At 39.5% G+C, this 17,952-nt stretch overlaps 1 pseudogene; it reads right to left on the reverse strand.

Moving 5' to 3' along the window:
- Nucleotides 1-90: 90 nt before the first annotated feature.
- Nucleotides 91-8,622, reverse strand: LOC128508499 (C-type lectin domain family 4 member K-like; annotated as a pseudogene).
- Between the last annotated feature and the right edge of the window lie 9,330 nt (nt 8,623-17,952).

Genomic DNA, 17,952 nt, shown 5'->3' on the forward strand with positions numbered 1-17,952 from the left:
TTAACAGTAATGAGGATTTTACAGACACAACACACACACACAGATACACATGTACATTCAATTTACTGCTTTTTATTCACATACAGCAGTTCAGTTAAAGATTGTCTTCTCACAGATCCAAACAAACTTATCATTACAGGGATAATCAGCCCAGTTCCACACAGGATCAGTTTTATGACCAGTTACAACACAGTCTTCGGTTTTTTTACCGTTGGGTTCTCCACTTATCCAGAACCTGAAGGAGAGAATCAGAGGACCTGCTGTGTTTCTCAGACTAATGAAGAGTCAGTAACTGTATCATGAGTAAATTATTAGTTCAGTGATTTCTTACTTGGTGCTCAGTCGTGTATTGTCCACCCACTTCCACTCGCCCTCTCTTTCTCCGTCACTCAGACCAATCCAAGCTTTTCTGCTGCTCAGCTGCTTTTTGATGAATTCCTGTCACGATTTGTAGTGAAATATACAAATAAACAAAAATCTCTCTCTGACACACACACACACACACACGCACACACACGCACACACACACACACACACACACACACACACACACACACGCATGCACACACCTGTTCCTCTTTGCTGTTTATGATCACCAGGTCTGCTCCTCTCTTTATACAGTCCTGTCTGCTCTCAGTCCATGTCTTCTCCTCAGTAGAGATGTAGTAAAGACTGGAGCTGACATGGACCCATCCTGTAATCAGAGGAATTTATATATATATATAAAAAAAAAATAAACTGAGAATAATGATTAACATTTTTTAGGCCTTACAATTATTATTTGTAAGTGAGTAAGTTACACCACTGACAACTTTGCTTTCTGGTTTCCTATTGTAATCATGACAATAACAACAACAACAACAACAACAACAACGAGTACTGACTACTACAGACTAGCTGCTACAATCTGAACCACTAATAACAGGAGAAACTTGTTTTGTTGATGTTGAATGTAACTATGAATAATTAAAACTAAGACGATGTTCATTAACAATCATGTGACAGTTTTACAGTATTACTCACCTGGTTTAAAAAGCTTCTGGACTTCCTTTTTTTCCTTCTGTAACTGGTCTCTTTCTGTGGTTAAGTTTTTGTTACTGGTCTGTAACTGGTCTCTCTCTATAGTCAGGTTTTTGTTACTGGTCTGTAACTGGTCTCTCCATCATCAGGTTGTTGTTACTGGTCTGTAACTGGTCTCTCTCTATAGTCAGTTTGTTGTTACTGGTCTGTAACTGGTCTCTCTCTATCGTCAGGTTGTTGTAACTGGTCTGTAACTGGTCTCTCTCTATAGTCAGGTTGTTGTTACTGGTCTGTAACTGGTCTCTCTCTATAGTCAGGTTGTTGTTACTGGTCTGTAACTGGTCTCTCTCTATAGTCAGGTTGTTGTTACTGGTCTGTAACTGGCTGTATTCTGTATTCAGGTTGTTGTATTTAATCCACACCACTGTGATGGCCGTCAGGAGGAGAACACACAGCAGCACCAAACACACTGTAGTCACTCTGTAACATATTCTCCATGTAGTTTCTCCACCTAATGATACGTGACCACAGAAAAGTGTTTAACAATATTAAATTCAATTATAGACCATGCCCCTAACACCTGACCATGATAATTTTTCGTAATTATTGACATAAGTGCAACATTAGTGTGTGTATAATGTAGAATCTGTCATGCATTTACATAGATCTTAATATTCCACTAATAATCATAATAATAAATAAAAATAAAAAATAAAATAAAACTGGATCATGTCTGGCCCACTCAGAATGAACTTTTAATTGAACGGAGAGTTGTGTAAACTTTTAATAGTCCATTAATCTGTAAATATCAGTCATATAAACACTTCTTCTCAGTAGAATTATTCTTCTCTGAAACAAAACATTGTCTATAACAAAAGTTTTAATTTGAAAACTGCTATTATAACCTCATTTTAGAATAATTAAAGTTTAGGATTTTGAGCAAATTTTGAGGATTTTTACTTTTAAGCAAAACTCATTTTCTTGTAATGAGCCAATCACGTCACTTCTTTCTGTCATGTGATCAGTAAAGTGAAGACACTTCCTGTGTGACACAGTGGCTGATCTGTGTGGTTTAAATGTGTTCAAAGGGTTTTGGAGAATGTTCAAGCCAAGACAATAATGTTAACACACTTTCACTGACGTTGAAGTCATTACAGCGGTATAAATGAAAGGTATTCAACGCTTATGTCCACAGTGTGTTTTATGAAATGTATGTAATTTCACAGAACATGTAAATGTAATTTAGATGTTGTGTGTACATCATGTTATATAACAAAGCCATGTGTGATACTGTAGTGTAATCACTGGGCTGAAGACAAGAAATAGCATGAATTTTTTTTTTTAATATGCACACTAAGTGAAGCTGAGGTATGAGCAGTGTGTGTTTAGTTTATACAATAGCTTTACACGTGCATTTTTAACCTTAGTTCGAATGTTAGAAACCTTAGAGGATGACTGCTGGACACGGTTGAATCATGAATGTTTTATGGTACATTATCTGTACTCCCTAACAAGGGAACATGCACTGGTTTGTTTTGGGCATCAGATTAGCTTACACTTACACACTTAAAGCATACACAGCTTTGCTGATTTACAATTACATTTACAATTACAATACTATTTTACAATTACACTTCTAAATTTTTTCTGCTTTGTTTTAACACCTTAGTTTGTGTTTACAATTCAGTGTTTGCATTCACTGAGCTCAGTGAATTTTTATATTGGGCTGAGTCTTAGTGCTTATTGGCAACTAAGTAAAAGATTGTGATCTGACTGGTTCAGCGTCAAACATGATCTCACTGCAGATCAGTGTTACAGAGAATTCAGTTCACCTGTTTCTCCCTCATCATGAGCAGCTGGTTAATAATTTATCATGTTTATTAGTTTTAAACCTATTTTCTTTTCATTAAGTGTAAATCAGCAATCACAAACATTAAACAAATCAGCTGTTTGATTGTATGTTTAACTTTTAATGTTATTAATTTATGGTTTTCATTTAGAGTGTGATTTTCATGTTTATAGCTTTAGGTTTATGTTAATTAAGATAATGGATTTAAGAATTTTTATGTGTGTATGGTTTTTCTTTTGTGTTCCCATGATGTAAATCAATCAGAGGGCATTAACACACACATACACATACACACACACACACACACACACGACAAGCAATTTTGGAAATGGTCATTAGCCTACTTGGCATGTAGACTGTGGGAGGAAACCAGAGTACCAGGAGGAAAAACATGCAACCTTCAGGCCTGAGACATTAAATGTCAAAGTATATAAAAAAGTGTTAAAATGGACTGTAGTTGGCAGGTTATTCCAGAGTTTAAATGCACGATAGCCTCATCCTGGATTTGGGTAATGTCTAAATATATTCACAATATACGGAATAATATATTGTATTACAATATATTACAATTACAATATACAGTGGAACCTTGGATTACGAGCATAATTTATTCTAAAACACTCGTAGACCAAATTAAATTTTCTCATAAGCAATAATAGAAACTCAAATTATTCATGCCACAGCCCCAGAAAATAAGTATATAAAATAATAAAAAATATATAATTAAAACATATATAAATATATGCATTTTAGCATAAATAAGTAAAAATAAATCACGACAGATAAGTGATTCTGTTTATGCGCGCAGGTGCTGTGTGTGTGTGTGTGTGTGTGTGTGTGTGTGTGTGAAGCCCCTCCCGGCCCGAGAGAGAGTGTGTGAACCTGCACGGTGTCAAATTACGCACGCGCACACACATTAGAGAGGCTGAGGGAGAAAATTGATTTAATGAGACTTTATTACACAGTAAACCTTTATCCTTTCCAATTTGAATTTCACAAACACACATTAACAGAAAGACTGTTTTGTCTGAAAAATTTGCAAGGAACATCGCTAATGACACTCATGTGAGCGCATACTAATGGAATCACTGCTGTAAAGTAAAACAAACAAACAAATGAACCTGCACTTTACCTTTGAAAATAATCGCAATGAGTTTCTGTGTAAGGCAGAGTGTGTGTATGTTTGTGAAGCAGAGAGGGGGCGCTTCACACACACACACACACACACACACACACACTTAAGGGGGGAGAGAGAGAGAGAGAGAGAGAGTGTGACCCGGCACTGTCAAATTACGCACGCGCACACACAAGCTCACACAGGCTGAAACAGAAAGGGAGAGGGAAAATTGATTTTTAACCTTCTAATGAGACTTTCTTTTGCTTTACACGCGCGCACACGTGTGTTACAAGAAAAAGTACACGCGCGCTGTACACACGCGCTTACATTACACAATATAAAATACGTTTTACACACACACGTAGTCACAGTGTTATAGTAAACAGTACACACGTGTATGGATGTTGATTATACCAGTAAGAGACGAGCACTAAGAATTCCGCAGCACAAGAGAGAGAAAAACCATTGGCTCAGTTGTGATCACGTGACGCTCGGCGTCAAAACAAAAAGCGCATGCGAGAAACATGATACTTGGTGCTCGTAAACCAAGACTTGTTCGTTTTCCAAATCAAAATTTATTAAAAATCTTTGCTCGTCTTGCGGAACACTCGCAAACCACATTACTCGTAATCCGAGGATTCACTGTATTACAATATATTGAAAAATACATAAGGAATTGCCGCTTTTCATATATTGAGAAATATATTTAAATGTAGTGTATATCTTAATGTATTGAATTTTATATTTAACAATATACTTCATGATATATTGAATTTAATTAAATATACTGAACAAAAATATAAACTTAAAAAAAATAAAACTTTTGTTTTTGCTCCCATTTTTTATGAGATGAAGTCAAATATCTGAAACATTTTCTACATACACAAAATAACCATATCTTTCAAATATTGTTCACAAATCAGTCAAAATCTGTGATAGTGAGCACTTCTCCTTTGCCGAGATAATCCATCCCACCTCACAGGTGTGCCATATCAAGATGCTGATTAGACAGCATGATTATTGCACAGGTGTGCCTTAGACTGGCCACCTGTAAAAGGCCACTTTAAAAGGTTCAGTTGAATCACACAGCACAATGCCACAGATGTCGCAAGTTTTGAGGGAGCGTGCAATTGGCATGCTGACAGCAGGAATGTCCACCAGAGCTGTTGCTCGTGAATTGAATGTTCATTTCTCTACCATAAGCCGTCTCCAAAGGTGTTTCAGAGGATTTGGCAGTACATCCAACCAGCCTCACAACCGCAGACGACGTGTAACCACACCAGCCCAGGACCTCCACATCCAGCAGGTTCACCTCCAAGATCGTCTGAGACCAGCCACTCAGACAGCTGCTGAAACAATCGGATTGCATAACCAAAGAATTTCTGCACAAACTGTCAGAAACAGGCGTAGGGAAGCTCATCTGCATGCTAGTCGTCCTCATTGGGGTCTCGACTTGACTCCAGTTCTTCATCGTAACGGATTTTGACAGATTTGTGAACAATATTTGAGAGATATGGTTATTTTGTTTATGTAGAAAACGTTTCAGATCTTTGAGTTCATCTCATTAAAAATTAGAGAAAAAACAAAAGTGTTGCGTTTATATTTTTGTTCAGTATATATCTATTTCTTTATAATATGCTTATGGCTCATTTGCTTATGCATCAAACGTGTTTTTTGACCACAGACTCTTTTTTTTTTTTTTTATATATTTCATCTCCTTAATATCTACACACCTAATTTAAAATTCGGCGCAAGAAGTAAAACCTACCTTCATTGGCCACTTTGTTTTCTTCTTCTTCATTTGATCTGCGGCAGGCAAAGTAGGTGGTGCACTACCGCCCCCTAAATGTCTGGATGAATGATACTCGATAAAGTGTTTTTTGCTGACTCGATGCCAAGGCATGACGATGCCCTGCACATTTCTCTAACACACTGGCCACTTAAACATTTGCAGGCATGTGTGGCAGAAATTTTGGGAAATTATGTCTTTATTAGAATCTAGGTCTATGCGTAATTGGGATGTCCATGAGAAAATGTTCAACATTCAGTCATAAATCTATAATCAAAAATACGTTTGGCCTTAAGTGATAATGTTCGTGTTCAGTGATTTCTGTATACACTTATCTCGTTGCTTCACTTCTTTATTGGTAAAAAAAAAAATTTATTACATGTTGGGCCTTATATTTTGGATTTTTATATTGAATTTTTCATGTATCTCTTGGTTTCTCATTATGTAGATGGTATTTTGCGTTGTCTCTAATTCTTATTAAGCACAGTATTCTTAAAACTGTTTGTGTGTCTTTTGTTTTTTTGTCTATATTATTACTTAGAAATGTGTACGCGACTGCAGGTGGATGTGAGGCATGTGTATCCAACATGTTTCAATCCTTTATTAAGTGTGCTTGTGTCTCGGCCAAGTCCGGAAATGGCGCCTTATCTTAAGCTTGTGTCTCTGTCGGGTCCGGCACCTGGCGCCTCATCTGGTCTATTAATCATACATTCGACAGCTAATTATAAAATAAGTACAGTTTATGTCTGGGTCACTCTAGGGTTTTTTCTCATGTACTTTGGGTACACACTGTACACTGAGTATCACTACTCATCCCCTTACTGTTTATGTTTTATGACCTGTCTCATGGTCATCTGCTTTTCTTGTCTCTGGTTTACACCACTTAAGGGTGTTTTGGAGGAGCGAGTCACGAAACGTTTTCCTCCACCAGCATCACGTAGTGACCTGGGCATTATTCTGCAAGAAGAATGGCTCAAAATCTCTCTGGCCACTGTGCAGGACTTGTATCTATAATTCCCAAGATGAATTGATGCTGTATTGGCCACAAAAGTAGGCCCTTCACTATACTAATGAATTACTGTGGCCTAAAACATATTTCAGTTTTATTGTCCAACTCCTGTAAGTTTAATTTGGTGACCACACTTGAGAGATGTGCTAGATTGTATAGCAATAAAAGGTCACAAATGTAAGATGATGCTAAATTTATTTACTGTATGTTACTTACAAGACCCTGAACTTTGTCTGAACTGAACAGGGAATCAGCGTAAGGATGCCATGCCATGCCATCCCTCACTCCCTCCCTCACTCCCTCCCTCACTCCCTTCCATTTCTTTGGACTGTGGGAGGAATCAGGAGTACCTGGAGAATATCAACCAAGCACAAGGAGAACATGCAAACTCCATGCACACAGAGACTGGAATCAGAGACTGGCTGGGAATTGAACCTGGAACCTAGAGTTGCAAGGGGCCATGCTAACCACTACACCACCATGCTGCCATATACCAGATATAATTCAAGCCAAAAAATGTTTAATAAAGATTTAAGTCATTAATAAAGTTCTGATTAAATAGGGTGGGCTACACATCATAGTGTATAATACAGGATATGATGTAACTCAGGCAACTTCAGTTAAAAATTTAAATAGTGATCTAATGCTAGCTGCTTATAGTTAAAATCTGTCTTAAAAACAATCACTACTCCTCCTCCCTGTCCCGAAATTCAAATAAGTACTATCCTGTGGGTAACCTCAGATAAAGAACTATACTCATTGATGCTCAAGTTTCTGTTACTTATATAAAGTCCAGTGCACAAGAAGTGAAGTACAACCCCTGTGTGTACAATAATAATAATAATAATAATAGTAATAATAATAATAATAAATATATCAGGTGTGCACTAGAAACTTGTTGGTGCTCACCAGATAATTGTATTTTTTTATACATTACATATATCTCTTTAAGGGTTTTGTAGTGACGAAATAGTTCAGGATGAAAGTTTTATTTGCTCTTGACCTGGCATTTACTACGACAAATCTATTCAGGTCGTGACCATAAGCCTCCCGAGGTGCTTAAACCAGAGGCCAAAGACTGCAATGATCCACCACACCTGGCCTGAGACAAGGTGTGCAGGGATGTGAGATCCAGGTGTCCACTTCCAGGTCAACACTGAGTACCAACCAGTTAGAAAACAGTCATAGAATAGCAACAAAATAGTTATCATGTCCATGTTCAACTAAATTACTGTGATGATTCTTCCCAGGCCACAATGCCAGATTTTTACACCTGCATGCCTCCATGTTAACCCCAGGGTCTACAACAGCTCCTCCAAAGCAGAGAAACCATGCAGAGTACATCTGATATGCGCAGGTATTCCTAAGAGTAATGGAGAACTAAAAGGTTTATCTCAATCCAGGTTATGATTAACCAGATTCTCAGTGGCAAGATGAATATTGAGAAACATTTGGAGGATAAGCCAACAGAAAAGTGGACTCCTTACTAATACTATATAACACAGACAAGACAAACCCAAACAGATGTAATAGCAACAGACAGTTTTGTCCTTCTCTTACCCCCACTCACCCAGAAACACTAAAACATCTATAATCTATATAAGCCTGAGTTACTGCATTTCTGCACATGGAAACACTTTTAGCATTGCAAACCCAAACCTTACCAGTATGTGGATCTGAGTCTGGGTCTTTCTTTGTGTCAGTTCCTTCAGAGTCGGGGTCATGACCTCTAACAACATCAATACTCTCATAGATATCCACAACCATTTCTATTTGTTCAGAAGAACGGTGAAACATCTTTAATTTATAAAAGACTCACTAAAGACTAAATTACTGTGTCTCAGTGTGAGCAGAAGTGAACTGCTGTACTTACTTCCTAATGTACACTAAATTAAATGTGCTGCTGCTTGTAAAGGAAGTCACACATTAGAGGAGGAGCATCAGAGGCTTCCTGCGGTCAAAATGTGAAAACATCTGAGCTGCAGTTTTAATTCATATATTAGAGGCTTTTTAAAGTAAAGCAGTTATATACATATCAAAAATAATTTATTTTATAATGATATATAATTTGCAATAATTCATTATACTTCTGTTACTCATAACATAATTACCTAAAGCTATTAAGCTTTTCACTTGCTGCTTTTAAGATTGATTTATATTTTTATAGTAGGTTGAATTCTGTCATATTAGTCGACACATTCCTATAGTAAATCTAAAATTATTTGTTGATTTACTTTAAGTTTTATGCATATATATATATATATATATAGAAACTGAGGTTGCAAAACGGAAGCGCTGCTGGTCTAAGATCAGTGTTAACCCTTGACCTCTTTCACACATAGTTATGTCAAAAAATAGTTCATGGCAACAATCACATAGAACACAGTCAGGATTTGCATCACACATTGGCATGGAAAGTGGGCTGGACATTTTTTTTATTATTATTTTAACTTTGTTACCTTAATGTTTTTTTCTTTCTTTTTTTGTTGTGTTGATTAACTTCTAAGAGAGTGTCACGAACGGGGTGTAATGGCGGATGTTGTCGCCGAGGGCGAAAAGAGCAGGCATAAATGCAGAGAAGTTTTGTAAACAAAAGAGTCTTTTCATAAGGGCAGTCACAGGAGTATAAATAATAAAGACACAAAACAATCAAAGGAACAAACAGCAAACTCAAACAATACTTACTAACATAGGGTCAAACATGGGCTCTCTGGCAGGACACAGGCTAAGGGTCACAGACAGGCTCTAATTCCCATTACACTACGCCTAAGATCTGTGGTGTAACACAGGCTAAAGGACACTTAGCATAAGCCCTGTGGCGAAACACAGGCTTCTTGACGAAACACATGAAATGACCCACAAACTAAGCATGGAGCTGAAACAAGACAAAACATGTCTAGAGACTAGGGACACGACGAGACGAAAGACATGGCAATCAGCTAGTCATGGCTATTAGCTAACCATGGCAGTCAGCTACACATACATCAAGCTAAGCATGTCTTTAGCCTGACATGCACATAGCTACACTTACCTAATAGCTAAACACAACACTAGGGACACTCAGAGGGGACAGGCTAGGCTGGGGGACACTCAGAGGGGACAGGCTAGGCTGGGGGACACTCAGAGGGGACAGGCTAGGCTGGGGGACACTCAGAGGGGACAGGCTAGGCTGGGGGCCACTCAGAGGGCACAGGCTAGGCTAGGGGCTACTCAGAGGGCACAGGCTAGGCTAGGGGCTACTCAGAGGGCACAGGCTAGGGGCTACTCAGAGGGCACAGGCTAGGGGCTACTCAGAGGGGACACTCAAAGGCTAGGCTAGGGGACACTCAAAGGCTAGGCTAGGCTGGGGCACACTCAGAGGGGACAGGCTAGGGGCTACTCAGAGGGGACACTCAAAGGCTAGGCTAGGGGACACTCAAAACACACAGGGAAACTAGGGAGGCAAGAGACACTGAAATTAGAGACACAGGAAGACCAGGGAGACTAGAGACACGGAAAGGCTAGAAACACAAAGAAGCTATGGCTAGAAGCATGACAGTTAGCTCAACATGGGTTTTAGCTAAACAAGCTTCTAGCCAAACACACACTGAGCTACTTACCTAACTGGCTAAACACACAAGGAAACAGGGGGACACAAACAACAGGGGGACACAAAACAACATACACATTAAACACACCACACTTAACATGACTGAGTCAGCTCCACAAACTTAGACACACACAGAACATCTACAGTTAACATTGCCAACATGAGAGCCAAACCCTACAAAACTTAAATCAAAATATAAACTGAACAAAAAAACAAAACAAAACGCCCACATAAATGACAGTAGTACAACCAACAATGCTCAACCCAGTTTCCCAGACTAATCAGCTATTTATAGAGGTTTTAATGATCTGCCTCGGATCAGGTGAGCTCCCGCATCACCTAACCGAGGTGCCTCCTGGGAAACAAAAAAACTACAAATGAAACAGTGGCCTCTAGTCGAAAAAAAAAGAGAAGCTGCTGAAGGAAGCCAAAGTTTAAATCTGTGATGCAGGAACAAACTGGTGAAATGTCTGCAAAACAACATTAAGTCTAAAAAAATTTTAAATGCAAAATGCCAAATAAAAATATTGCATTTTTTTAACACTGACAAATGTATCTTGTATAAGAGGAGTAATAAATGTTATTCTATAGGAAACTAAAGGTTTCTGGTAGTGACAGTAGCTCTGCTTAATATCAGACCATACTGTACACCTATGGACACCTGACCATCACACTTATATGTGCTTGTTGTGTAGCGCAGCCACAAAAGGGGTTAGTTTATTTAGGCTAAATATAAAGTGGTAAATAAAAAATAAAACCACCAGGCCTTTTTAACAACCCCATATGGTTAATTTTGTTCCCCAAAGGACGGCGTTTTGGTTCCGGGGTTAAGCTCTCGCGAGCATGCGCGAGGGAATCTCGATGACGCGTCGGGTAATGCCTTCCGGCATGAAGCTGGAACCGGCAAAGGACTCAGGGTGAAGAGATGAAGCAGCCCGCTGGATTTGGAATAGAGAGAGAGAGAGATTGTTTGTTGCACCCATGGATTACTTTTCCCAGGACTCACTCAATACCCATCTCGTTCAGTTTTCTCGTGCTCCTGGATTTACCATCTTAAACCGGTGAGACCAAGCCATCTTTCCCGTCCACCATGACACACTCACAATAACACGGACTTGGACAGTCATACATATGCACTCATACACACGCATACATTTCATACACTGTTTATAGTTGTATACTGTATATTTTGTATATATTGTTTTCTTGGTGCACCATATTTGTCTGTTTGTTGCACTTAATACACTTTGGGTTTGGTTTGTTAATTGTGGTTGTTGTCTCGTGTCTTTCCTTGCTCCGCAAAGATTGCGCAACACTGGAAGTAAGTTTTATTTGCCCGTATTTAGATTCCCAAAACCGTACTTGTGTAACTAGCTTAAATATAAAATCCCGAGCGTTACATATTGGTGGCCCTATTGGAGACGCTATCATGGCTAACGTTTATGTTAAGGCTAGTAGTGCCAGGAGGGCCAACTTTGTTTTTGCTAGTAATGTACTGGATGATGATGATATATGCATGTGAGACACGACGTAACCCTACAGCTTGGCTTAGTTTATCGTATATATTAGATAGACATGATGATGATGTTACTATGGGTCATATGTCAAATATTGCTGATAGGGTACAAACAATGCAGACTAAACTAAAGCAATGTAAGGAGGATGTAGTGGTTCTTTCAGAGAAGTTGGGCTTGTTAGAGATGGATTTTAGAGAATCAATAAACCGTGAAATCAGTTTTCGGCAGGCAGTAGACACTAAATTAGCTGAGCTGGAGCGCTACTGCCAAGAGTCTTTAGAAAAACTGGAGAGCGGTAATTGACTGTTTTTTACACCGCAATGTCATCTGGGAGAAGCAGATGAAGAAGCTGCGCCTCTTTAGCACGCCCACCATCCACAAGTTCCAGGCCTACACCCCTACGTCCTTACAATCTCAACATCTACAGTCACCCAGGATTCCTAACAATGCCACTACAGAGAAGGACCACATGGGGGCGAAAGATTTTCTGCAGAAAAGGGAAGACCAACACAGCCAGGAGAAGGTTACGGAAGGAGCCCCAGTGCTCGGTTCTACACCGCCCCAGGCCGGACCCTCCGACGCTCAGCCCCACGCTGCGGCCTCTAAGCTCTACTACGCCTTGCCACCAAAAGCAGGACCTCACGGACTTGGACATTCATACATATGCACTTACACACACGCTTACATTTCATACATTGTTTTGTTGGTGCACCTTATTTGTCTGTTTGTTGCACCTAATACACTTTGGGTTTGGTTTGTTAATTGTGGTTGTCTTGTGTCTTTTCTTGCTCTGCGAAGCTTGCGCAACACCAGAAGTAAGTTTTATTTGCCCACATTTAGATTCTCGACCCCGTACTTGTGTAACTAAATTGCTAGTAAAACTAAAATGTCAAACTAAATTGCTAGTATTTCAAATAGCATGGAAGGAGAGCATCTTGAACTATAGAAAAGCTCTTAGTGTAGCTAGATCAACATATCTCTCCACTCTTATAGAAAATAACAAAAATAATTCTAGATTCTTATTTAATGCTGTAGCCAAATTAACCAGAAATGAGACCACTGCAGAAATCTCCACAACATCATCATGCAATAGTGAGGACTTCATGAACTTTTTTAATAATAAAATTGTAAATATTAGGCATAAAATTGAGGTTTTGAAACCGAACAATGTAATTGATGCAGATGTTAATCTAGCCATGTCAGATTAGAACCTAGAATACTTTACTCCCCTTGAAGAGAATGAACTAATTTCACTCATCTCTTCTGCAAATTCATCAACCTGTATATTAGATCCTGTACCGACACATTTTCTTAAACAGATAGTACCAGCAATAACAGAACCCCTGTTGAGAATAATTAATTCTTCACTCAGCATTGGTTATGTTCCAAAATCTTTTAAATTAGCAGTTATCAAACCAATAATTAAGAAACCTGACCTCGACCCCTGTCAGCTGTCCAGTTACAGGCCAATATCAAACCTCCCCTTTATCTCTAAGATTCTGGAAAAGATAGTAGCGGAGCAGCTATGCTCATATCTACATAGAAATGGCATACATGAACTGTATCAGTCAGGATTTAGGCCTTATCACAGTACAGAGACAGCACTCGTTAAAGTAGTAAATGACATCCTATTGGCCTCTGATCAGGGTTGTGTAACTATGCTTGTATTACTCGACCTCAGTGCAGCTTTTGACACCGTTGATCACGCTATTCTTCTTCACAGATTAGAAAATGTAGTAGGAATTAAGGGTACAGCCCTCTCCTGGCTCAGATCCTATCTGACCCATCGTTATCAGTATGTAGACTTAAATGGTGATTATTCTGCATCTTCTCTAATGGAGTTTGGCGTTCCGCAGGGTTCAGTTTTAGGTCCACTGCTTTTTTCCCTTTACATGCTTCCTCTGGGCAACATAATCCGTAAGCATGGTATTAGTTTTCATTGTTATGCTGACGATACACAGTTATATGTCTTAGCAAAACCTGATGAGAAAAAACAGCTTACTAAAATTGAGCAATGTGTGCAGGACATAAGAAATTGGATGCTAATTAACTTCCTTCTGCTAAATCCGGATAAGACAGAAGTTCTAGTCATAGGACCGCATACAGCTAGGAGTAAAATTTTAGATCACACCGTAACTTTAGATGGCCTTTCTGTTCCATCAAATGCAACAGTGAAAGACCTTGGTGTGATTATTGATTCCAGCCTTTCATTTGAAGCTCATGTAGATAATATTACCAGGATAGCATTCTTTCACCTCAGAAATATTGCCAGGATAAGAAATTTATTGTCGCTAAACGATGCAGAAAAACTAGTTCATGCTTTTATCACCTCTAGGTTGGACTATTGTAATGCCTTACTGTCTGGTTGTTCAGCTAGATGCATAAATAAGCTTCAGCTCGTCCAGAATGCAGCAGCGAGAGTCCTCACTAGAACCAGAAGATATGAGCACATCACCCCTATCTTATCTTCACTGCATTGGCTCCCTGTGAAATTTCGCATTGATTTTAAAATACTACTCTTGACATATAAAGCATTAAATGGTCTCGCGCCGCAGTACCTGAGCGAACTGCTAGTGTCTTACGAACCGCCACGCCTACTTCGATCAAAGGATGCAGGCTGCTTGTCAGTACCGCGTATTATGAAAAATACCGCTGGGGGCAGAGCTTTTTCTTACAAAGCCCCAAAATTATGGAATAGTCTTCCAAATACTATTCGGGACTCAGACACAGTCTCAGTGTTTAAGTCCAGGCTAAAAAACTATTTATTTAGCCCAGCATTTTTATAAATAATATTTGCCATAAGTAAGGGAGCAGATCTGGGGGACTCATGGACGTAGAGTATTATGGTGACCTGGTATGTTTGGATGCTGTCTTCCTCACTCTCATTGATCACTCAGGTTTGCTGACGGTGAGGTGATTGTTTGCTTTACATCTCAGGAAGCCCTCATGTCTGTGTTTCCTTCTGGCTCTCCCTTTTAGTTATGCTGTCATAGTTAGTCCTGCCGGAGTCTCTGCTTGCACTCTACAGTTAATATACATTCACATTATACATTGTGTGACTGTGACCATACCTAACTGCCATCTCTCCTCTTCTCCTCTTTCTCCCCCCCTCTTTCTCTTTCCTCCTGTCTCCCCCTTTCACTCTTTCTCACTCTCTGTCGAGCTACACGTCGTTCCTGAGCTGCCAGTGATCCAGACTCCCTCTGCCCTCCGGACCTGTCTGACCCATCCTGGTGCCCCGCTTCTGGCTGAAGATCTCGTCACATGGATGCCCCGTGTGTCTCTCTGGGATGCGTCTGGTGTCTGGGGATGATTCTCTCTACCTAGAAAATGAGCCTTGACTGGTGTTGGCAACTGTTTCTCTGGGGACTTGACAGTTCGATAGTTCAGGACTGGAACTTTTACAAGTCTACCTGGGTCTTCAATAACTACCTGGACTCCATATTAACATCAATTAACATCAGCTATTATAGCTGAACTGCCTCCCACCCTACACACTGTATAAATGCAGATCATTTACTGCTTTCTGTTTCACCCAAATGAGGATGGGTTCCCTGTTGAGTCTGGTTCCTCTCAAGGTTTTTTCCTATTACCATCTCAGGGAGTTTTTCCTTGCCACTGTCGCCCTCGGCTTGCTCACCAGGGACAAACTGACCATTTTGATTCATACAAATTCACATTTCATACAAACTTAAATAATTCTTTTGACTGTGTAAAGCTGCTTTGCGGCAATGAAAATTGCTAAAAGCGCTATAGAAATAAAATTGAATTGAATTGAATTAACTAGCTTAAATATAAAATCCCGAGCGTTACAGTTAAACATCTCATTCCAGATGCAGTCCCATATTTTCTGTTATAACAAGCTTCAAAACATTTCCATGAGGAGTGTTTGGAGATTAGTGTTCATTCAGCCACATAAGCATTCAGCCCAGTTGTCATTAGAGATTACAAAATAATGATGAGCCGTGGGTTATATAGTAAGATCATGGTTTACTGAGGTGTATCGGAGTGAAATGTAGTGATTCACAGCTTGCTAGCATTGGGCTACTTTTTTCCCACACTCACAAAATGTTGCGAAGGACCCACAGGGTCACTTCCAAAACTAATGCACTGATGAGAGCGGAGACAGTGCAGGATTTGGTTGAGATAGAGTAGGGCGTTGCTCAGGGTGTGCAGGGTCTTTCAGCACCAACTACCTAGCCCAGTATTGTCTCCCATTTCTACGGAGGCTAAAGAGAGCCAACTCTCTAAACACCACTGTTACCTAGGGTTGGGTACTGAAACTCTGGTACCTATTGGCGCTGGTACCTATATAACTAGTATGTACTAGAACCAAATCAAAACACAGATTTTGGTGTTCATTACGGTACCACCTAAATGCCAGAGTGATAAAAATATTTGTCCTTTTGTTTGCTGAAATGGACTTAAGAGGCATCATCACTGTACAATTTCTTGATTGAGAAAATCCACTGAACGCAAGTCAGAAAGATCTAATAAAACAAATCCAACGAATTTATGTACAGTAGTAACATGTCAACATTTTTTTTTCTTCACATTCTGACTTAAAAAAAAAAAGAGACCTGCGTGAGTACAGTGTGTAAATGCAATACTGACACTTGCTGTGATGGCAGGGGGTAGCCTTAGCTAAATGTGGTTAAATTAAATGCCTAAAGTTACATGTTCTAAAGTGTCTATGTATTTTGCAAAAAAAGGTTCCAGGCCTGTGACATGCAACAAATGTCCTTTAACAATTGTGCATAAAGGGGGAAACACATAAACCCTAATGAAACATACAGTTTGAAGACACATAGGATGAACTATAATGCAGAGAGATGCACCATTTTTGACAGCTTGCGGACATCAGCTTGCAGTGTGTGCGTCTCCAGCCACAATCGCACCAACCTTACCGAAGTCTGGAGAGGTGTATCTTTTTGCCACATAAGGCAAACATGATTATATTTTTACAAAAGAATTGCTGAAATTTGAAGCTGGTTTGTTCACTAAGAATACCAACAACTTTGCTGTTATTGGTTGTAGTTGAGTTACAGTATGTAGTATGTAAATATTTTGTGCTTTGTATTCACTTATACAGTATTTACATATACTCAAAACTTTAGTGTTTATTTATTTTAAATTAAAAGTCATTTTTTAATGTTATCCATAATTTTTTCATCAGTTCAGGCATTAAGAGTATTGATTTGCCGCCGGTATCACACTGTTTATTGCTGTTAAACAAATACTAAATAGTTTAAAGTTACGTGTTTTGGTGTCCTGTGTATTATTGCCCTGTTCTTTGTGTTCATTTTCCTGCACTCATCTCACACTCATGTGTGCTTGCATTTTATGGAGTTTGTTTGCTGTAGGGCGGCACGATAGTGTAGTGGTTAGCACTGTCGCCTTGCACCTTCAGGGTCCGGTTTCGATTCCCGGCCAGGCTTGATTCCCGTCTCTGTGTGCATGGAGTTTGCATGTTCTCTCCGTGCTTGGTGGGTTTCCTCCGGGTACTCCGGGTACTCCCACAGTCCAAAGATATGCAGGTTAAGCTAATTGGCGTTTCCAAATTGCCTGTAATGTGTGAGTGAGTGTATGTGTGTGTGCCCTGCAATGGATTGGCACCCTGTCCAGGGTGTACCTCGCCTCATGCCCTAAGCCTCCTGAATACATCATCATCATCAACTTTATTTATAAAGCACAAAGTGCTGTACATTTAAAACTAAAACAATCAACATTTATAAATACAAGAAACTAAATCTCCCTGAGGCCAAAAGCCAAAGACAAAAAAAGGGTTTTAAGACGTATTTTGAAAGTTGACAGTGAAGGTGCCATTCTAACATACAGAGGCAGGTTGTTCCACAGTTTGGGTGCCACGATGGCGAAAGCCCTATCCCCTCTGAACCTCCTCCTAGATCTCGATACTTCCAGGAGAAGCTGATCAGCTGACCTAAGAGACCGACAAGGTGTGTAGGGCTAAAAAAGCACAGATAAGTAAAGCGTGGCCAGACTTTGAAGGCATTTAAAAACAAACATAAGAATTTTAAAATCCACTCTATAAGACATAGGCA

This window comes from Clarias gariepinus, chromosome 20, assembly GCF_024256425.1.
Source record: "Clarias gariepinus isolate MV-2021 ecotype Netherlands chromosome 20, CGAR_prim_01v2, whole genome shotgun sequence".
Lineage (NCBI taxonomy): Eukaryota > Metazoa > Chordata > Actinopteri > Siluriformes > Clariidae > Clarias > Clarias gariepinus.